The following is a 23,521-nucleotide window of genomic DNA, read 5'->3' on the forward strand; positions in this document are numbered from 1 at the left end:
GTCGCAGCCAAGCTGTGCTGCGGCAGGTAGAGAGGACGATGGCCATCAGGGTCGTGAGGGGCTACCGGGTGTCGTGCCTTTTAAGCACGAGGCGGAGGCCGGCGCCACGTTGTATTGGCGCTTGCGCGGTCACCGCCAGACGGGCGAAGCACCGCCAGAGCCGACGGTCGAGCAGGAGTGGAGGCACCAGGCCCGGCAAAATGCCCTGGACCGGTGGCGCCGCGAGCTCATCCAGAGCGGCGAGCGGTCGGGGCGGTCCTGCCGGTTATCAACGAATGGCGGGACCGCGGTTTCGGAAGGGTCACCTACCGGACCACGCAGGTACTCACCGGGCACGGCTGCTTCGGTGACTACCTGTGCCGGATAGGTCGCGAGGCGACGGCGATATGCCACCACTGCGGGGCGGGGCGGGACTCCGCGCAGCATACACTGCAGCATTGCCCAGTGTTTGCGCGGGCCCGTCACGCCCTGGAGTGGGAGGTGGGCCCTGATCTCTCGCCGGAGGCTGTAGTGAGAGCCATGCTTCCCGGCGAGGATCAGTGGCGGGCGATGACCTCATTCTGTGAGGAGGTCATCGCCCTTAAGCAGGAAGCGAAGCGGGGTCGGGAGAGAGCTGACCTCGCCCGCAGGAGGACGCGCCGTCGGGGTAGGCCTCCCGACGGCACCAACAGCAGATGAGGCGGACGGGGCGGTGGGCCGTGAAGGTATTACATACCAGGCCCACCGCCCCCACCGGCAGAAGAGGATGGGGGAGCATCGGCTCCCCCGAAGAGGACTAGGGGGAGGCGCTAGCCTTCCCCAGAAGAGGAGGAGACGGGGAGAGGGATTTGCCCTCTCCCCATCAAAGGATATGGCGGCCCCGCAAGCATGGCGCGGTGCCGTGAGGCCGTAGGCGGCTGGGGCCGGGGCCCCGGTCGTCATTGCACGCGGCCCGAGGAGTAGCCGGCGTCGGGTGTGATCCCCGACGTCGGCGGAGTTGGCACGTATGGGGGAGGGTCAAAGGTCAGACCCTTCCCCGAGATGGGGCACAGTCGCGCCAAGGGCGGGGGGGTCCCGGAGTGTTCGTAACAGGTCCCGGGGCCCTCCCTGCAGCCCAGTGCAGGTCACCGTGGAGGTTGTAGTGGGTAGAAATCCCACACTACCTGCTGCCCCTCCCCAGGGGGGCGGGAGGTGTCTTAGGAAGATTTCCTCCACGTATAAAAAAAAAAAAAAAAAAGGGTTAGGGTTAGGTCGAGTACGGACGGGTGCCGGAGAGAGCGGACGTGCGCCGGGTCCGCTCCGGCATTTAAAGCGGGATTCGTGGGTAAAGGGTGTGAAAATAAATATTATATAGTCTCAGGTTGTTTAATGTGTGTTTTATTATACAATTGGTGAAAAATCTTATGAATTAGAACGCCTGGTAAACATTTATGGACAATTTAAGACGTAACACTGAGCAAAAGTGACAGGTAACATGGACGACAGACATTTTGACTTTCACATTGACCGCACTCCACCATGGACGAGGAAAAAGACACTTGGACAATAGAGGACATAGTGCAGCGAAGTGTAAGGGTGCCTACAGTGCGAATGAACGTGTAATACTAGGAAAAACAGAGGTTTTCAGTGGCACAGGTGGCTGAAACAATATGGCGGGACCACGTGGAGTCACTGCAACAAGGGGACGTTTCACAACACCTGGGGACATACAGATGCTCGACACAAGCACAATTTGGAGCCACAGGTGACACGATAAATTTAACAAAACGCGGCACAACACTGGTGAGTCGTATTACACCATTTTTACACGTAAACGCGACCGAAAATCCGTTAGCGAGCACGTGGAACGAGGGAAGACGGCGAAAAGACGGCGGATACGGATTTACGTCATTTCGACCGTCTTCAACGAAAGTACGCATGCGTTAACCAGCCGTCCGACCAATTGAAAGGCTGCCGAGCCTTCGAGCCTGCGTGGTAGTCGCAACAACCGAGAAGAAAAGCAAAGTGCCTATCTGTTTCAGCGCCCTGGGCACCGGAGAAATTTTGATAAACTTTAGATCGTAGCATAATCTAGTACCTTAGTATATAACAGTTGTAGGGTGTCCGTAGGGCCGTGTATTTGTGTATATTTGTGTGCAAAGAATGTCGAAAAAGCTACTTCGTAAATTCTTATGTGTCTTAAGCCAGTGGCACCCTACGCTGATTTTCAATAGGTACTTCGGTGCCTTTTAATAATGAATTCTTACGTCATCGGCGTGATAGAGGTGCGCGACGAACGACGCGGTAGACGTGCGCGTTAAATTGACAGTACAGTAGGTTGCCGTAGAAGTGCCAACTATAGTGTGGCCCGATGTATTGGTCAAAGAAATTTTTTACTGCAAAAATGGGGGAATATAGTTTTGGGGTTCTGAATGACCCATGGGTCATCTTGACTCATGGAGTCTTAAAAACCCGTGGGGCTGTGACGAACCCAGGGGGTCCTAGGTGCCCCACTGACGTCATGCGCGGACAGGAGTGCGCGAAGAACTTTTAGTTTTGCAGTCAGAGAACAAAAATTGACTTTCCATGGGTTACTTAGTAACCCATGGGCCTCGTAAGCACCCGATGCCAGGTTGATCCTCTAAGTTAAGGGGCTGGGGGCCTAAAGACCCCGGAGGTGGACGGGCCACATTCCACAGGGGCTGGGGCTGCTAGCGACCCAGTGTAGCGGGGGTCCCCTTAGTACAGGCGCTGGGGTTTCTAGCAACCTGTGTGGTCCATGGGACCCCGTGGTGCAGTGACATCGGCAGTGAAGGGTAGCAACGGACAAACAAGGGGAGTAAGGAAATATAAGAACCGGGATAGAGTCATAGAACAATTAAATTAAATTTGCGGGCTTTGTGTTTTCTTGACCATGGCCGCTTTTCGAGGTGTGGACAAAGGCCCCCTAAGGCCTACTTAGTGCTTGTGGTTCCCCGTATTATGATGACGACGTGGACTGAATAGTGGAAACGAGTATGGAATACGGCGTTGATATGGGATGGATATATTATGACGACCTAGGCTTTCATAATGGACAACTCTCTTTTACAAAAACTATGGATAAAGGTTTTATGAGGATGAAAGTTTACGGTGCAGGGGGTTTCGGATCCCCCAGTACCGGCGCGGAGGGTAGCGTGTGCGCAGGCTCCCCCGCGTCGTTAACCTACGACTGCGCAGTACGGGCGGTAGACCGCCAGGCCCCCGTACAAGTAATGGCTACTGGCGAAGCTCCGGAAACAAGTACGGGAATAGCGGATGAAAGACACGCCTTTATAAGGTTGCCGCGATTAAGTAGAACTCCTCCAAGTACGAACAAGGAAGAGGTATTCAAAGTCCCGGGGAATAGGCTGGAGTCGATCGACCTCGCCGGGGATGAAGCCGAAAGCGAGAGCGAGAGTGATTGGAGTAGAAAGACCAACTGTGAGGGCAAAGTAGGTGAACCCCCCCAACAATTGAGAAGGGAGAGCTTGACCCTGGAGGAGAAGGTTGACGCCAGCTTAGTGGTCATGGAGAAGGTGTTAAATGTGATCAATGAACACAATCTAGTATTTGACAACCTGATTCTGAAGAAAGAGGGGGAGGTGGATTTCGTCCTCAAGAGTACATACATGTCGCTAAAAGACCATATTTCGGAAGTAATGGCAGCGGTGGTTGAGCTAAGGAAGGTACACACCGTTCATGCTGGAAAGAAGAAGGTTAAGAGTACTCACCTGAAGAAGACTGTGACACCGACGAAGACCACTGGATCGCGGGCTGACCTGGGACCTGTAATAGAAAAGAAAAGTATTAGTACACAAACCAAGCACACAGACGGGGGTGATTTTCCTCCCCTACCAGCTGCAAAGCGGCAGAAGAGGAAGGAGATCACGCCCCCCACAGAAAAGGATGGGAAAAGGACGAGGTTCCAAGAAAACCGGGAGGGGATAGGTAGGAGTAGTACAGGGACGGAAGAGGAACAGAGAACCAAACAGGACAGAGGAACTAGGGAGCAGGACAATGAATGGATAGAAATGAAGAGTAGGAGAAGAAGGAAGGGTTCCACGGGAGGAGGTAATAGTAGGGTGGATGTACCGGATGGAGGACTAGGCAAAAGCCCGATGAACAGGATGGCGAGGACGGATAAGGACACACCCAGAAGGAGTATAAAATCGCAAGCGATTGCGGTAAGGTTTAGCAGGGACATATCCTTTGCAGAAGTCCTCAAAATGGTGAAAGGGGCAGCAGGGAGGACCCCGGAAGGGATAAGAGGGGTTAAGCAGACGAGGGCAGGTAACCTTCTCATAGAATTTGCCCCACGGGCCGATGTAGAAGGCCTTAGGAAAAACCTGGATGGCAAGTTGGTTCCAGACGTGGAAGTGGCACGGCTACAAACACTGATGGATATAGAAATACGTGGAATAGACCCATCGGAGGAGAAAGAGGAAGTATGGGAGGCCATCAAGATGGAGTTAGGATACGAGGCGAAGAGTGTGAGGGTTAAGGTCCTACGAACTGACCCACGCCAAAGTAAAGTGGCGGTGGTAGAGGGCCCGGCTACAGATCTGAGCCGACTACTAGGAGGGAGGAGGATAAAGATAGGTTGGACGTCGGTCACGGCTAGAGAGATACCGCGGCTGATGCGATGCTTCAAATGTCACGCAATAGGACATATTGCGACAAATTGCAGCATCTCCAAAGACAAGAACGGTTTCTGTAGGAAATGTGGCCAGGAGGGCCACTACATGAGAGACTGCACCAAGGATCCGAGGTGTAGGCTGTGCGTGGCCGATGGGCGCCCAGAGGAGCAAATAAGGCACGTAGCTGCATCGGTAAAGTGACCGAAGTATAAAGAGGCGATGAGGGACAAAAGGCGCGAGTGAAATGAGGATATTGCAAGTTAATGCGAACCACTGTAGGCTCGCGCAGGATTTACTGATGGCTAGCGCGGCAGATCAGGGAGCAGATCTGGTAGTAGTGGCGGAACCCTACACCATCCCCGATAACTGGTTCGGTGACACTACGGGCAGGGCGGCGATAGTCGTTACCAGGACTGGCTTGCACAAATGTAAGAATGTCTCCATTGGGGGGAGGGGAGAGGGATTCATAGGAATCAACTTTAACGGCGTGGGGGTGGTGGGGGTATATATTTCTCCTAACGTGAGCCCGAAAGAGGTAGAGAGGCAACTAGCTCTGATGGAGGTCTTTATCAGGGGTTTGTGCGCAACATATGACAAGATTTTAGTAATGGGAGATTTTAATCCAAAATCTCCCTTATGGGGATCATCTATATGGAGCGGGAGGGGCAGAATACTTTTTGAGTGGTGTACGGGACTAGGTCTGCGGCCGGTCATTGCAAGAGGAGGTGCGACCTGTGATAGAGGAGGGGGGTCGGTGATAGATGTGTTGTTTGGGAACAACATGGGTCTCGACCACCATCTGTCATCGACGGTACTGGACGAGTTCACAGCCTCGGACCATAAATATATACTACATAGGTTCGGTGGTGGGAACAAGGAAGGAGAGGGAGGGAAGGACCCCTTTGACATAGGAAAGGGAAGAATAGACGAAGAGAAACTGCTGGAGGAGCTGTTGAACAAATATGGCGACGAAAACTCCACCAACCTGAGGAAGACGCACACAACCGTAGAGGTGGACAGGTTCATCGAAGACGTCGATAAGATGGTGAACAGAGCCACAGTGTTTAAACGACCCTTTAAAGGAGGTCAGTAGTTGTTCTATGCGGATTCTAAATCACTGGCGTCAGCATTTTTTTTGCTGACTCAGCAGTAATTTGACACCATCAGCAGAAATATGATACCCCCCTCCCCGCCCCCTCTCCCCACCCCATGACCTTGAACTGAAATTTGACACCACCGTCAGCAGAAATATGATACGTCCTCGACAACCCCCACCCCATAACCACCCCTCCCCACCCCTCTCCCCACCCCCCCATGACCTTGAACTGAAATTTGACACCACCGTCAGCAGAAATATGATACGTCCTCGACAACCCCCACCCGCACCCACCCCATAACCCCCCCCCCACCCCATGACCTTGAACTAAAATTAGGCGCCACCGTCAGCAGAAATATGATACGTCCTGACCTTGAACTGAAATTTGACACCCCATGACAACCCCCACCCCCACCCCATGACCTTGAACTATTTTTGTCTTATCGGAAGACGGCACAAGGCCCCCAAGTGGAAATGAGATTTTTTATTGGCGCAGCAAATCTGACGCTGCAATTCGCGACTATAGAAGGTAGAGGTTTTGCTCATGACCTTGAACGAATTTTTCTACGTCTTGGAAATGCGGTTTTTTGTTGACGCTGCAGAGTGAACAGCAATTAAACACTTTCGTCAATGACAGCCCCACTTTAATAAAATGGGAGAAAATTGGCAATGTGTGTCATATGTAGTTTGACAATTAGAAGTGCAAGGATACTTAACGCGTTTGTGGAAAAGAGAAATGGAGGCCACGTTACTGCAAGAACTCGAACGCATCACCGAATTATTGGCGCAGCGGGCGATAAACATCAATACTGAAGATGAGCGTTGCGATTGCTTGATGCGATGTGATCAGTGCATCGAATTGATAGACGAACGATTACAAATGGGAGACGATTTATCAGTCGAAGGATGGCGGGACATAGAAGCATACAAAGAAAGAATCGACGCCTTGCGCAGAATATTGTATCGTGACAATGATCATCCTAGTGGTCAAAAGGCAATATTACTAAACGAACTTGCTTGTATAGAACAACTTTTGACACAACGTATTGCAGCCATAAGTAGTAACGACGACCGAAACGCATGTCTGGTGCAATGCAATCAATGCATTGATTTAATGATAGAGCGATTGCAACTGGAAAAGGACTTATCAACTGGTTTGAAAAATAGTTTAACAGCCAGGATAGCGAGATTTAAATCGTTAAGAGCAGAGTTACACGGATCTGTAAAAATAGGCGAAGGTCAAAGGAGAACAGATGCTGAATCACATGCATCATCATCATCTCTTATCTGGGAGGATGTAGAATCAGCTTTCCATAACCGGATAACTACAGGAATTATAATCAACACCGAGCATATTGAACCACGAAACTTTTTGGAAGATGCTAGAAAAATAGTATTCCAACGTCTAGCGGAAGTTTTCCAAAATCATTCATGCATAAAAGTGAATACGGTGTTGTATGGGGAGTTTACCGCTAATAATAAAACTGATGTGAAAAGTTTCAGTGTGAGAAATAAACAATTATTTTCTACATCAAACTTGAACGATTGATTTGACAAATACGTTGTGAACTCAACTTTAACACTGATGGAAGAATTTCAGGAACGGGATAGTGGTTGGGCAATATCGAAAATTCTGCATTTGATGTTAAATATCAATAAATGCAATCCGATGCATGTTGGTTGTTACACCGACATACCAAAAACAATCATAGACAAAAGAGCGGTAGTAAATGTGGAAGTTGACGATGATACATGTTTTGTCAGATCGATAGTTGCAGCATTATATCCCGCCCATGTGAATGCAAATCGGCCATCGTCGTATCCCAACTATGACACCGTTTTAAATTTGGAGGGCATCGCATTTCCAATAACGCTTAATCAAATACCGAAATTTGAGCGCCAAAACGATGTTTCGATAAACGTTTATTTCTGGGACATGAGTGTGAAAAGGTGTGCTCCGCTCCAACTCACCACTAACAAAAGATTTCGTCACGTTAACCTGCTGATGCTTGAAACGCCCAACCGTAATGTGCGCCACTTTGCATGGATTAAAAATCTTTCCCGGCTTGTTTCAAACCAGCTCAATGCACATAAGAGTAAAACTTATATTTGTGACAGGTTTGTATCACGCCATTACCATCTATTTTAGTGTATGCGTTTGTTCTTTTGTACTAATGCAGTTACTTTGTTTATATGCAGATGCCTTCATTACTTTTATGTGGAAGAAAAGTTATTGAAACATACGAAGGACTGCATGAAGATGAACGATTGCGCAATCATTCTACCATCGAGTGAGGATAAAATAATAAAGTTTGATAATTTTTGTCACCGAGAACGTCATCCATTCATCGTGTACGCCGATTTCGAATGCATGCTTAAGAAGATTAACAGTAACATCAATCAAGGACACTGCAATGCATACCAGCAGCACGAAGCATACAGTGTGGGATATTATTTTCATTGTTCGTACAACGCATCGGTGTGTGAGTATCGCGCGTATCGGGGTCCTGACTGTGCGGAATGGTTCGTGAATGAACTTGAGAACCTTGTAAGAAAACTTGCACCATTATTTAATACGATTGTGCCCATGACAAATTTGACGGATGATGAAAGAGAAAATTATATGAATGCGACGCATTGCTATATTTGCGAAAAACCGTTCGACATCGACGAAATAAAAGTTCGAGATCATTGCCATTTTACTGGTCGTTACCGAGGACCTGCTCATCAGGGATGTAATTTAAATTATAAAAATAAACGTTTCATACCAATAGTGTTTCATAACTTATCGGGATACGATGCACATTTTGTAATAAAAGAATTGGTAACGATTATCGAAGGCTCGACATCAGTCTTGCCAATTACAAAAGAAAAATATATTTCATTTTCAACGAATTTAAAACGTTACAAAATTTCGCTTCGATTTATAGATTCATTCAAATTTTTAAATTCAAGTTTAGATAAATTGAGTTCATATTTAGGGAAAGACGATATGACGATTTTACGGTCACAATTTAATTTTTTGAACGAGATAAGATTTGATTTGCTTACACGAAAAGGCATCTTTCCATACGATTATGTTACCGACTACATGAAACTGAACGAGACGACATTGCCGACATGTGACAAATTTTATAATCAACTAAGCGACTGTGCCGTTTCACAGCAGGATTATGACCACGCGATAAAAGTCTGGCGCAGTTTTAATATAAAAACACTTGGCGAATATAGCGATTTATATCTAAAAACAGACGTTTTATTATTGGCCGACATTTTTGAAAATTTTCGTAGCAGCTGTTTGAGAAGTTACAAATTGGATCCTGCATATTACTATACTTTACCTGGTTTTACGTGGGATGCAATGCTGAAGCACACGCGTATCGAATTAGAATTATTGACAGATATCGATATGCTACTTTTCATAGAGCGCGGCATACGCGGTGGTTTAAGTCAATGTTCTAATCGATATGCAAAGGCCAATAATAAATACATGGATTCGTACAATTCCGAAGAACCATCGCGATATTTAGTATATTTCGACGTTAATAATTTGTATGGATGGGCAATGTCGCAGTATCTACCTTACGGCGAGTTTAAGTGGTTAGACGATAATGAAATTAAAACTTTTAACATTCATGCAATATCCGAAAATTCGAACATTGGATATATTTTGGAAGTCGATTTGAAATACCCGCTAGAATTACACGATAAGCACGCAGATTTACCTTTTTGCCCAATACGCGAGAAGCCTCCTAATGCCAAACATGAGAAACTACTCGCTACAGTTCAGGATAAGCAACGTTACATCATCCATTACGGCAATCTTCAACAATGCATAAATCATGGCTTAAAAGTTTCTGTAATTCATCGCGTTTTAGAATTTAAACAATCTCCATGGCTTCGCAAATACATTAATTTAAACACACAACTTAGAACTGTAGCTAAAAATGATTTTGAAAAGAATTTATTTAAATTAATGAATAATGCAGTCTTTGGTAAAACTATGGAGAACGTTAGAAATCATGTAGACGTTAAATTAGTTACAAAATGGGAAGGTAGATACGGGGCTGAGGCCCTGATAGCAAAACCAAAATTTCATAGCAGATCAATATTTTCGGAACATTTGGTTGCAATAGCGATGCGAAAGTTGGAAATTAAATTTAGAAAACCCATTTATGTTGGTATGTGCATTCTGGATATATCAAAAACACGTTTGTACGAATTCCATCATGATTATGTTTGGCCGAAATTTAAACATCTTTGTAAAATATTATACACAGACACAGACAGACTTATATACGAACTGGAATGTGATGACATATACGATGTAATGAAACGCGATATACATCGGTTTGACACGAGCGACTATACCGAGGACAATGTTTACAGTATGCCAAGAGTAAATAAAAAAGTACCAGGAATAATGAAGGATGAAAATAATGGGTGTATAATGACTGAGTTTGTCGGACTTCGGTCGAAAATGTATGCTTTGCGCGTAGAGGGCAAACGGGACACGAAAAAAGTGAAGGGCGTCAAAAGTAACGTAGTTAGAAAAACTATTTTCTTCGATGATTATATACGTTGCTTGTATGATCGTTTAGAAGTGCATCGTGAACAGAGATGTATTCGTTCAAAATTGCACAATGTATATTCTATATGTGAAGAAAAGAAGGTGCTTAGTCCCTACGATGATAAACGATTCATAATTCCACAATCCACAAGAACATTACCTTGGGGACATTATAAAATAAATAATTATTCGTAAAAACATAATTTATTCTTTGCTCCACGAGTATCTTTATAAGCCTGTAGGGTTCCGAGTTCATGCAAACCTTGCAATTTCATGAGAGAGAGAGACCGGAGTTCTTACTCATCTCAGGACTTAGAGTTTGGAGGGGATGTCTTCTCAGTGCTTTATAAACCGACGCGCTTTCGTTTTACTATTCATTATTTGCTGATAACAATGAGCGTGCCACGGCTAGAGAATCTGGCGTTTATGGCCATTATGGAACATAATCGTAAGTAGTCTTCAACAATTACCCGTAGTGTGTAAATTTTATTTATCTTTAACTAGTTGTTTTTTTCATCTTAACAGCAAAAATGATGCAGCGATTCGGGATAATGCGGTGGGAGAAGGTCGCGGCGCTGCACGCAAAGTGCAAGGAGCGGCAGGAGCGGCGCCGCGAATTTGAATCGCAGTGGGCGGCGACATGGACGGAGGTCGATTTATTCGACCTCCGATATTTGTTTGGGGAGGAAATCGATGTAAGTTGCCAATCCGTTTTTATTTTGATTTATTAGATTTTACTGTGTATTAATGTGTATTTTATCTGTTATAGCCGGACTGGTGGTAGATATTCCATCCCCCGCCACCATCGTAGTTTATACTTTTAGTTTATACTTTTAGTTTATAACATATATTCCTAGTTGATACTCTTAGTTTATAACACGTATATTCCTAGTTTATAACACATATACAATTATATATAACCGTTATTAGTGTAATTGATTCTTTACCTCACCCTTCCCCATACTTCATTAATGTAATATAATATGAAAATAAAAATTATATAACCGTTATTAATGTAATTTATCTTGCCTGACCCTTCCCAATAATATAATCTATGAAAATAAAATTATATAATCGTGATTAATGTAATTTATTTTGCCTGACCCTTCCCAATAATATAATCTATAAGGACATGTCCTGACTGACCCGTCAACGCCCAGCCCAAACCCCCGAACTTAGAAACATGGTGCAAATCGGGATTCAAATTCTCGAAGTTTTTTATTTATAAGAGCGGGCGAAGCTGCGAATGCATGAAGGCTTTGTATTCACTAACTCGCACATGTTCGCTGATCAAAGTATCTTTATACGCATGCAGGGTTTCGAGTTCTTGCAAACCTTTTAATTTCATGTCGATTCCGAGGTGTTACAAACATGTAAGATATCTGGCAGATTATTCTCAGAATGTGTCAGCTGTTTTCATTGTTAGAAATGGAGGGAGATGATTCCTCTTTGCTTTATAAACGTATCAACGCGGCGTTTATACCATTATACCATTATACCATTACAATGGAAAAAATAACAAATTCGCAAATTCTAGCATTAGAGGCGTTCATCGCCTCTCAGCGTAAGTAGTTTTTCAATAATTACTTTTAGTGCATAGATTTTATTTGTTTTTAATTCGTTTTTTTGTTAACAGCCGCTGCCCTGCGATCAATGGGCTATGTACACACAAGTAATTTCCCAAATATTCGCCGGGAGCGAATAGAGAGGCGGCGGAATTGCGTGAAAGTATGGGCGGAGGCAAATTTTTACTTGCCGCAGTTGTTCCGGGAGTAGTTGGACGTGAGTTACTTGCCCGTTTTTTTGTTTTATTAGATTTTTACTATGTATTAATCGATATTTTATTTTATCTGTTATAGCCGAAGGCGGGGAAGATGATTATTATAATATAATAATAATATAATAATAATAATATAATAATATAATAATATAATAATAATATAATAATAATAATATAATAATATAATAATAATATAAAAATATAATAATAATAATATAAAAATATAATAAATTATATATATAACCACTATCGATGTAATTTAGTTTCGCCACACCCTTTCCCATACTTCCTTTAATAAGTTATAAAATATCGGTGAGAAAATAAATATATAGTAATGATAAAATAAAAGAATTTTTTTGTCACACCCTTCCCCATACTTATTTTAATAATATAGTAAAGTTATAAAGATAAAATAAAAGTATATAATCATTATCAATGTAATTTATTTTGCCACACCCATCCCCGTACTTGTAACAATATAATAAAATAAATAATATGACAAAGTTATATAATCGTTATTACTGTAATTTATTCTTTGCCTCACCCTTCCCCCTACTTCATTAATGTAATATGAAAATAAAATTGTAAAATCGTTAATGCGATATTAAAATTATTCTTTGCAATGTTCAAGTTCTTGCGAACCTTGCAATTTCATGTGAGAGAGAAAGAGGCGCCCGATTCGGAGTTCTTGCAAATTTGCAGTTTCGCGAGATGCTGAAAGTCTAGTGTTTGGATGTATTAGGATTGGAGGGGGTATTTTCTCGGTGCTTTATAAACCGATGAGTTTTCATTATCCACTATTCATTTCGTTATCCGCTGCTCGTTTCGCTCGTTTCGCGTGAACTACTTGCCTTTAAGGCACTTATTGAGCAGTACTGTAAGTAGTCTTTAACGATTACTTGTCTTGGTGTGTTAATTTTATTTTTAACTAGTTGTTTGTTAAAAGCTGAAAGGTTAGGATTAGTGCCAATAAAAAGATTCATCGAAGTGCGCCGGAAGCGAGCAGACCATCGGTTCAGCCAGATGTTAATGTGGGCCGAAGGTTGGAATCCGCATCATGAAGGCTTATTCGCTTTGAGGGCTCTGTTTGATGAGGAAATAGATGAGGGCCCTATTTGGGGAGATATTGATGTGTATCACCATGTCTACCATACGCGGAACATTTAAGTGGTCAATAAATGCAATCCGATGCCAGTTGGAGGAGATGCTGATGTGAGTTGCCCGTCCGTTTATGTCTTTAATTTATTAGATTTTACCTAATGCGAGTTTTATTTTGTCTATTATAGCCTCCACCCCCCAGCGAATTGTATATAATGTATTATTGTATTGTATTATGTGTTATGTATTAAAAAGTATTCAAAATTATCAATATAATTTATTCTTAGACCAACCTCCATTCATTTATAAAATAACATTCCCCTGTAATAAAAGTAAACACAGCATAAAGCCGAAAAATTATTTATTCACATAATCTGCATAATTACAAACATTTTTAAATATAGATTACAAAATATTGTTCGCTCCTATCCATGAATTGTGTGTAGAATCAAACCCCAACCATTTGACGAAAACTTTATTTCCCTTTCGTTGTAGAACCTTCTCCACTAAGTATACATCGCGATTTTTTACTTTTTGTAGCTCATATTCGTAGAACCCGCCAACCAACTGTTGTTTTTGCATATCTTGCAAGAGATACGTTACAGGGTTTGTTCGTTGAATTTTAATAATTGTGAAAATTTCAGTTGTCCAATTCGGCGTATAACCCTTTGCGAATAAGGTTTTGTATCTACTAACTCGCACGTGATCGCCGACCTTGTACTTGGCCGGAGCTGCAATCTTTATGTTAGAATATACGGACGATAAGAGTTTGTCTGCATGTTCCGGTGTTACGTCGACGGGGCGCATTTTAATCGTACGATGCCTTCTATTATTATAATCTGAGACCAGTCTCGGTAAGACGGTTGTCCACGCGTAGTTTCCATTAAGCGTGAACTTTTTCCACATTTCGTTTTTCAACGTCCTATTCCAACGTTCTATTATCGATGCTTTCATTACACTGTGCGTAGAGTAATGATTTATATCGTATTCTTTCATAAGATTTTGGAATTCTGTATTATAAAATTCCTTTCCCTTATCCGTTTGAAGATTTTTCGGTTTTCTTCCATCATTCAAAACGTTTAAAAATGCATCCGTAACGTTTTTTCCATTTTTCGTTTTCACTGCTACGGCCCAAGCGTATTTAGATAAGACATCGATGACGGTGAGTATGTAATTGTGGCCATTGTTGATTCGTGCATACTGTCGCATCTCTACAAGATCCGCTTGCCAGAGATCATCGTAACCCCGTACAATGACTCGTCTACGTCTAAAGTTACGTCTCGCTGGCGCATGCAACTCGTTGACCAGCTGTATCTTCTCGTCCGTGATATGATTGCTCTTCACCTTCTTCATGTTTGTACACTAACATCATGCTTTACGAACGTGTCAATTTATAATCAACCCGGCTTCTCGAAGTTCTTCGATAATAGAAACGATCTCGTTGTCATGCCCCGTATGTCCTGCGGATTTCGAGGATACGAGAAGACGTAATCTATCGACGAGCTCGTTTGGGTCATTCCAGTGCACGTAGTCCACCGCGTTATCGTTAGCCACCATATCGAACGGTATCAGATTGCCTCCACGCCGCTCGCTCTTAAGCAATTTTGCAATGATATATTTATACTTGTAACCCTTGTTACTTTTCACAAGCCCCGACGAGATATGGCTGCGTCTATGAGCGTTCGACGACTTTAATATTTCCGCGTATTTGTGTAAATCAGCATCGTTGAACAAGGTGTCATCAGGCATTCTCATAAATAGTAATTCGTACAAACCAGTTGTTCCTCTGTACCTCACTCCATTAATAATCACATCGTCGTTTTTGTTTACGTCGAAAACTCAACTTCCAAGCATTAATTTGTTGCGTTGTACGTATACTCCATACACGTCATCTATCTTCTTCTCACGATCGGTAAAGAGTAATTGAATGTATTTAGCCGCCAACGGCCCCAAATTTTCCGTGAAATGGCTACGTATGTTTTCGCTAGGCTTGTCCAAAATTCGCTGCATAGAAACATTAAGATTCTCGTCGCTGTCGCCGTACGTATCAACGGCATGTATCGATTCTTCACGATGAAAATCGGGGCGATCTTTCGTCACATCCACCGACCGTTCACTCGAAGATGTGCCAGGTTCGGAATAAATGCGTGCTCTTGCAGTTTGTGTGCTTTGAGGGTTAAGAAAAGGAGTTGACGTCAATTTTTGTGGTTCTTTAATATTCAAAGTTGGGAATGTCGACTCGGATTTTATATCGATCGTGTCTGAATGTGGCAATTCCGCGGACATATTCTCGATAATTCGTTCCAGCGGTTCTACCACGGGTCTCAATCGTTTTTCGATGACTCTCTCTTCGTCGATGCTCTCCGATTTGAGAGCTCTGCGTTTTTTGCGTATAGCATCGCTTGTTTTAGCTATAGCATTCGCAACTTTACTCGATTCTTTATTATTACTATTATCCATTGCAAAGAGAAGACGTCTACTCGCTAAGCGTTCTATCGAAGGACTAAATGTTTCAGAAAACGGCAAATTCGTTAAATCCTTTTCTGTAACGACCACGTTCCATCGAGCTATCCTTGTCAATTATTACGAAACCATACTTCTGTTCCCAACACTGTGTGCACAATTTACAAAAATTTTCGTACGACATATCTGTATTTACATGATCATTATAAATGTGGCGTAGATTCGTGCCATCTTGTTTGAACACGATCAAAAGGTTGGCATTGTCGCGAATTAGGTGTTTCGGTATTCTCGCGTAAGTCTGACAGAGATAAAAACAGTCCACGCGCGAGTGCCTGCCCATAGCGAAATATTCTCTTATCACGTCTTGCTTGTCGCATGCAACGTCATCGAATATAAACACCGAATCGGGCAGCGCCTCGTTCGGTGGCACGACTTCGGTATTATTTGAAAATGAAAAGTATCCGATTTCAGGAACGTTTGTCAAAATTCGTTCAAGATATTTGTACTTTGGTTGTTGCAATGATTTTGAGTATACATATACGTTATTGAATCTTACACCGTTCGGGCTCTCGATCAGACTGATTACGACGTTCGTTTTACCGCAGTTCGATGGGCCGCAAATTATACCACGTATCGTATTCGGCAAGAGGGGTCCGTGTCGTTGCCGACGATCGTCCATGCGTGTTGTCCTCTCGTCTACATCGAGAATAATGATAGACAGGGGCTGCTTTGCGAAACGCATATCGTCTATATAATAACCATATATTTAATGATTCAGCCTCTTTATAGGTTGTGGAGAAGCTGCTTGCCCGCGTCGTGAACGCGCTTTAGCCGCGGCCATAGACGAGCTTTAATCGCGATTAACCCTTTTTCTCCGCGGCGATAACGCGCTTTAACCGCGATTAACCCTTTTTCTCCGCGGCGATAACGCGCTTTAACCGCGATTAACCCTTTTTGTCCGCGGCGGGGGCGGCGGCGGCGGCGCGCGGCGTTGGCGGGCACGCGGTGGTGGCGGGCACGCGGAATGCAATTCGTGACCGAGCCATCAAATACGCATCCAAGCAACAACGTGACCGAACGTCTGTCTCGACGACGCTCGCTCAATCTGTATTAGATTGCACATCGACACGTGTCTACCTGTAAACATGGATTTCACCCTACCCCCACTCATGTTAACCGCGTCAGCAAGCCGTCAAAGAGGCATCCAAGCAAAACGTGACCAAAAGTCTGTCTCGGCGATGCTCTCTCTATCTGTGCCAGATTGCACATCGACACGTGTCTGCATGTAAACATAGATTTCGACCTACTCCCTCGTGTCTTTGAAATAGAAGAACATTCCTTTGTATCTCCTACATTGGAATATGAAACATAAACGTTACACATACAATCGTTCTAGGTAAAACAACATTAAGACGCATAAAGTATATTTTTACTAAATAGATTTTATTATTTTACAGTAATGAACAAAATTAATAAATGATATTAAATGTTTCGTGTTTTAAGACAAATGTAACAATTTTTCTTTTTCGGTGGAGGTCCATCTATGTGCGTGTCATCCCCCGGCCGGTTATAATGTTCCATACACAGCTCTTCATCTTCCTCCTTCCTTTTTTTTAACCACCATTCTTTTAATATCGATACGTTTCTCATAGCACATGCTCCGTTGTGCGCGATGCATGCCATATGTTTATCCATCCATCCATCCTGAATATGCCGGCTCTTGGTTGGCAAATTCGGTAGATCGTCATCTTTTTTCAAAACCTCTATATTGATTGGACTGACTGAAGGATAAAGTTTCTTCAGCCATTTTTCTTTCTCAATGCCCTTGACGTATACAGATCCATGAATACTATCTTTCAAACACGAAGCGGCACACTCTTGAAGGCGTGAATACGGCACGGTACCATCGTCCCACTCAAAACCATGATGATTTTGCGTCAACTATTTTATTTGTCTTAATTCTGCTTTCGACAATTTTCTCTTAGCAAATGGAGGCGCAAAGATGAAACATTGTACACGATTCCCATTCTGGAAGATGGCAAGTTCCTTTACGAATAACTCGTTCGTATCGCTTTTGAAGCCTTGAATGTCCACGAATGTTGACATTTTGATTAGTTGAATTTGTGGCGAAAAATGACTGGTTTTGCTGTGGAATGATCTCATATAAACCCTCTTCCACTTAAGAGAGTTTGCGCACTACATTGGTCAGTGGATTGTACTGCACGATACGATCGTGAATGATCAAACAGTAAGCGCTAGTATTTTCAGGAACGTTTTCACTACACTCAAAATCGATTCTTACATCGATTGTAGCGCTTTTTATCGATTCGTTCTGATGCGAGCAATCAATGACAACGAATGGGCCGTAGCCAAAAAAGAGTATTTTATCGTATAGAGCTCCGTCATCACCATTACTGCACATTGCTCCGTAATATGACTCTCTGAATTTTGCATACATGTCGTAAAGGACAGAGTATCTATTTTTATTAAAGTCAAGATTCAAATTGTCATACGGATATGAATCCGAATTTAAATACAATCGAAAATTGGTGAGTTTGCAGTCATCAAATTTGGTGATATGTCTATTGAGCTTATTTTTTTTATCCGTTTGTAATGCAAATATTACATATCGTGGTTTTTCTAATTGCGTAGCTGCTTTAATGCTCCATGTATGTTTAGTGGTTGCTTGTAACATTGGATACTCGTATAAGTCCCAGGAACGGTAACTCATAATTATCGTTTGACCGTTTTCAAGGATGCGCAACAATGAAAGTTTGTGCCTTTCTTCGAGCGTGACATGTGGCATCCTCCACTGTACTTTGTATAGTTGCAGCGTGTATTTTGCACCATCTGTTCCAAAAATAGCGTTTTTGTCATCTCGCGACCGAATCAGAATCAATTCATGATGCGCATTAATCACTATTCGTTTGTAATCTTCGCAGAAACCGAGCAGCATATTTAGAGGAACACAAAAGTCAAAGTAGCCTCCTGCATTGGGTATGTCTATCCAGCCAGCGTTTTCAAGCATTTTCGATCTTGTCGTTGTCAACGATACTCCATTTTTTATCATAGTTGTTATTCCAACGTTTTTACAACGATCAATCTCCACGCCGTTTAATTCATATCGAATTTCATCGAACATAAATGCGGCGCAATTCATTTCTAGTCCAACTGAAGTTCCTGCAACATTGTCATCGTTGAGAATGAGTTTTCCTTCGACGTAAAGGTAACTCTCACTAGGAAACGTGTACAAATCTTGTTGTTGAATGGGAATTCGTATTTCATCATTGTTTCCGAACGTTGTGTTGGCGTATGGGCTGTAACTATGTAATTCGATCTTTGTAATTCGACCATCAGAAATCGGCAAACTAGCAATGTTCAAGGGATCCATCATTTTCGTTTCTTAATCACAAAGCCCAACGATTGCAGAAATTGCGGGTTTTTGTCGCTCAAATCTTGCGATGTGTTCAGTTTGGAGATATTGTCCTTACTAAATGATTGTAAAGAGTCATCACCGTTTAATACATGATTATCATTCCTGTAACCGTGGCAATTGCTGCAGCAAGTACAGTTTGTGCGTTTGTGATTGAAGTTCTGGTTCCATCCATTTTCTAACGATCCTTTTAGCAACTCGTTCAACGGGGCGCCCAATAATGCATTCGGCGGATTGTTGATCGGTTGAGTTTTAGCATCTGTGTATAACAGCATTATTTCTAGTAATGTTTGGCATAAGTGCTGCTTGTTCTCTTGAAAGGCTATTAAATGAATGGATATTTAACGTATATTAAACGGCCGCGTCGTCGGAGCGTTCAACGATGTGCTCTTGCGGTGTGTCCGATTTGGATATATTTCCTCTACTGAATGATTATATAATTGTCATCGTTTTTACATCATTATCCTTACTGCGGCTGTCGTAAAATGTTCAGCATGCCATTCGAGCCGTTCGAGCCGTTCAGCGGGCCGTTCGAGCCGTTCAGTGGGCCGTTCGAGCCGTTCGAGCCGTTCAACGGAAAGCCGTTCGAGCCGTTCAACGGAAAGCCGTTCGAGCCGTTCAGCGGGCCGTTCGAGCCGTTCAATGGGCCGTTCGAGCCGTTCGAGCCGTTCAACGGAAAGCCGTTCGACACGTTCAGCGAGCCGTTCGAACCGTTCAACGGGCCGTTCGAGCCGTTCGAGCCGTACAACGGAAAGCCGTTCGAGCCGTTCAGCGGGCCGTTCGAGCCGTTCAACGAGCCGTTCGAGCCGTTCAACGGAAAGCCGTTCGAGCTGTTCAGCGGGCCGTTCGCGGGCCGTTCAAGCCGTTCGAGCCGTGCAACGGCAAGCCGTTTGAGCCGTTCAACGAGCCGTTCGCGGGCCGTTCGAGCCGTTCGCGGGCCATTCGAGCCGTTCGAGCCGTTCAACAGGCCATCGATTATGTTTATATTCATGTTATTTTTTACACCGCCTAATGTGAAGCCTCACTGTCACTTCTTCTCCACGGAAATTTATCAGATTATTGTTTTGATCGGTAATGCGTATACTAAGGTGATCAATGGCTCTCACGATAACTGGAAGATAAATGACGTGCGTAGGACTTTCCGAAATTTTATATCCTGGCGGCACGCGCGGTGAAAACTCATGAATGGTATGAACACATTGACCGTTGCTATATGCACCAGTTGTAATATTACATTCGATCCTCAGCACATTTACTTTCACAATATTTACCGGTATATCCGACTCGTGCCATTGCCCCGGCGGTAATATGCGATATGTAGAAAACCCGAGAAGCGATCCAATATTATTTGGTTTGGTAAAATCAATTGTATAATCACTATATATTTCACTTTTCAAAGTGCTGTTATTTGTACGAAATAAAATGATTTTTGTCTTGTCCATTATTTTCTCTTGCATGTATTTATTTAGCGCTTCGAGTTCGTACGAACCATCCGGTATCGTGATCTCACCATCGGCATCAAAGTAAAATTTATTGTTTGTAAAGTCAACGTTCGGTATTGTGTTGAAAGCTTGAAAATCAACGGGTCCGAGTTCGTAATTATCATCCTTCAAGTCTATAGGTGGAAAGTAATCAGTGCTAAGCACAGAATTTTTTCCGCTTAACGTGAACGTCAACGACATCTTTGCAACTGTGAAGACTATGTGCATCGAAACTATTTTATACATTTCCGGCTAAAAAATGCAAGCAGAGTTGTCCGCATACACTCGTATTGAATTTTTGATACTGCGCGTGATTGTATAAAATCGTTGCATGGTTTCCGAAGTAGTTTATTAACTCTGTCGGTGGCCTCAGATTTCCAAAAGAGTCGAAATATTTAACACAATTACCTCGCTTTACGTAAGCTACCCAGTGTGTACCAGGACCTTCCGATTTATCTAAATTCACGATACCGCATTCGTTTAAGAACGATTTAGAGGGCAAATTTGTACGCATGAAAACGCCTCGAAAATATGGAAAGTTCAACTTTCGTGCAAAGTTATATAATTGCACATTTGTCATTGCGTCCTGTGGAAGCGTTACAGTTTGCCGAAGCGCTCCTTTTTTTTTTTCTTTAATTCCTTTTCCCCGTTTATATGGTGCAAGGTAAAGTCCATGTCCTTCCATAACACGATAGTGCCCTTTCACTTCCTCCAGTGTTTTCCGTGCTGCAGATGCATCGTTGACTGCCTTGGCGATACCTGCTGCACCGCCGGCCACCGTGCCCAAAGCTGAAAGGCCTGCAAAAATAGGTACAAGTGCTGGAAGAAATCCCCCACGTTTTGCAACTGGAAGTTTGCGCAATTTCGTCTTCTTCTTCTTGTTACTTTTCCGCGGTGCCATTACTTTCTTCTTTGGCTAACTCTTTGGCTAACAATATTCCAGCAACGCGCGCAGACAAAAGTGTTTTCCAATCTGGTGCGAATTCTTTTTGTGCTAATTCGAAGATCAAATGTGCATATGCACATCGTACGACTATCGTATAGGAAGTGAAATTTTTTCCTGGGATGTTTGGGTTTATATAGGTAGAGAGAGAAGTTGTAAATGATGCAATACATTATGATTTATTAAAGTATAATTTCTAACATAATTTGTAACATAATCCTTTTTTCTCTGTTAAGATGCTGCTGATGCGGCTGTTATTATTGCCTGAATACCTAAAGCTACTAATTCGCAATCAATAATTGAATTTGGATCATAAATATCAGTTTCTTTGATATGCCGCACAACCTCTGCAGGCACTTTTACATCCCCGTATCCCCGAACTAATGCAACAAACTCTTTAAATTTTTGTTCCACCGAATACAGATTATCATATAATGTATTATGCATTTCAACTATACAATCATTTAAAATTACCATTTTCTCAAATGTTTTTTTCATCATGCACATACACATATCATTGCTAATCAATTTAATTACTTTTTCACCATATAGCACTCCAAATTCAACACTTATATTATTAAAATTAATATTGTCGCGTGTATCTTTTGAATCGTCAAAGAAGCTGCATACGTTGTCTGCTTCGGCTACTATCAGCGACCATGTGACTATGCTCAGCTCCAGGCGGTTGTTTCGGCTGTCTGATAATACGAGTTGCGGGTAGAAATTGTCGCCAAGTATATTTATGCCGATTTCCAAATACTTTGTACAGGAATCCGTCAATGGATATTTTCGGCCCAAAATTCTGCATGATAATTGTGTTGCGATTCTAGAACAAATAAATACCGTTTAAGTATGTTATTAGAACAAATACCGACAGCGTTAAATGAAATGTGTTTCGAACACTTACTTCACGTCATTCTGATGTTTTGTCATTTTTTTGCGTGCCTCTTCTTCTTGAGTAGAACTTGCGGGGCGCTTCCTTTGGCAAAAAAACTCTTTGAAACTTTGAGAATACATATTTCACTTTTCACAATACAATCTTGCGAACGATGCGCTTGCGGTGATGGTCAATTTGGTTTTGCGTGTGCTTGAAACTTTAGCAAACCCCCTACCTTCTATAGTCACGAATTGCAGTGTCAGATTTGCTGCGTCAACAAAAAACTCATTTTCAAGACGTAGAAAAAGTGGTCTTCCGATAAGAACAAACAGTTCAAGGTCATGGAGGGTGGGGGTAGGGTGTTATATTTCTGCCGACGGTGGTGTAAAATTTCAGTTCAAGGTCATGGGGTGGGGGTGGGGGTTGTCATGGGGTGGGGTGTCAAATTTCAGTTCAAGGTCAGGACGTATCATATTTCTGCTGACGGTGGCGTCTAATTTTAGTTCAAGGTCATGGGGTGGGTGCGGGTGGGGGGAGGGGTGGTTATGGGGTGGGGGTTGTCGAGGACGTATCATATTTCTGCTGACGGTGGTGTCAAATTTCAGTTCAAGGTCATGGGGGGTGGGGAGAGGGGGGGAGGGGTGGTTATGGGGTGGGGGTTGTCGAGGACGTATCATATTTCTGCTAACGGTGGTGTCAAATTTCAGTTCAAGGTCATGAGGTGGGGAGAGGGGGCGGGGAGGGAGGTATCATATTTCTGCTGATGGTGTCAAATTACTGCTGCGTCAGCAAAAAAAATGCTGATGCCAGTGATTTAGAATCCGCATAGAACAACTACTGAGGTCATAAATCGGTCTACTGGTGGAATGAAACCATAGCAGAAAGGAGGAGGGAAGCGAACAGGAGGCGAAGAAAGTACACCAGGACGAAAGCAAAGGGCTCGATGGAAGCAGTAGAGGCTGCCCACCTGGCCTATAAAAACGCAAAGAAGGAAATGAACAAGGAGGTTAGAAAGGCCAAGAGAGATAGCTGGCAGGAGCTTCTCAAGGAAATAGATAGGGGCGCTTGGGGAAAACCCTACAAGATGGTGATGGGGCGACTAAAGGGCAAAGTGAGCAGACCCGACGTTATGAGCCCGGTGGAGGTGGAAGAGGTAGTTCGCAA

The sequence above is a fragment of the Osmia lignaria genome, unplaced genomic scaffold (assembly GCF_051020975.1).
Source record: "Osmia lignaria lignaria isolate PbOS001 unplaced genomic scaffold, iyOsmLign1 scaffold0036, whole genome shotgun sequence".
Lineage (NCBI taxonomy): Eukaryota > Metazoa > Arthropoda > Insecta > Hymenoptera > Megachilidae > Osmia > Osmia lignaria.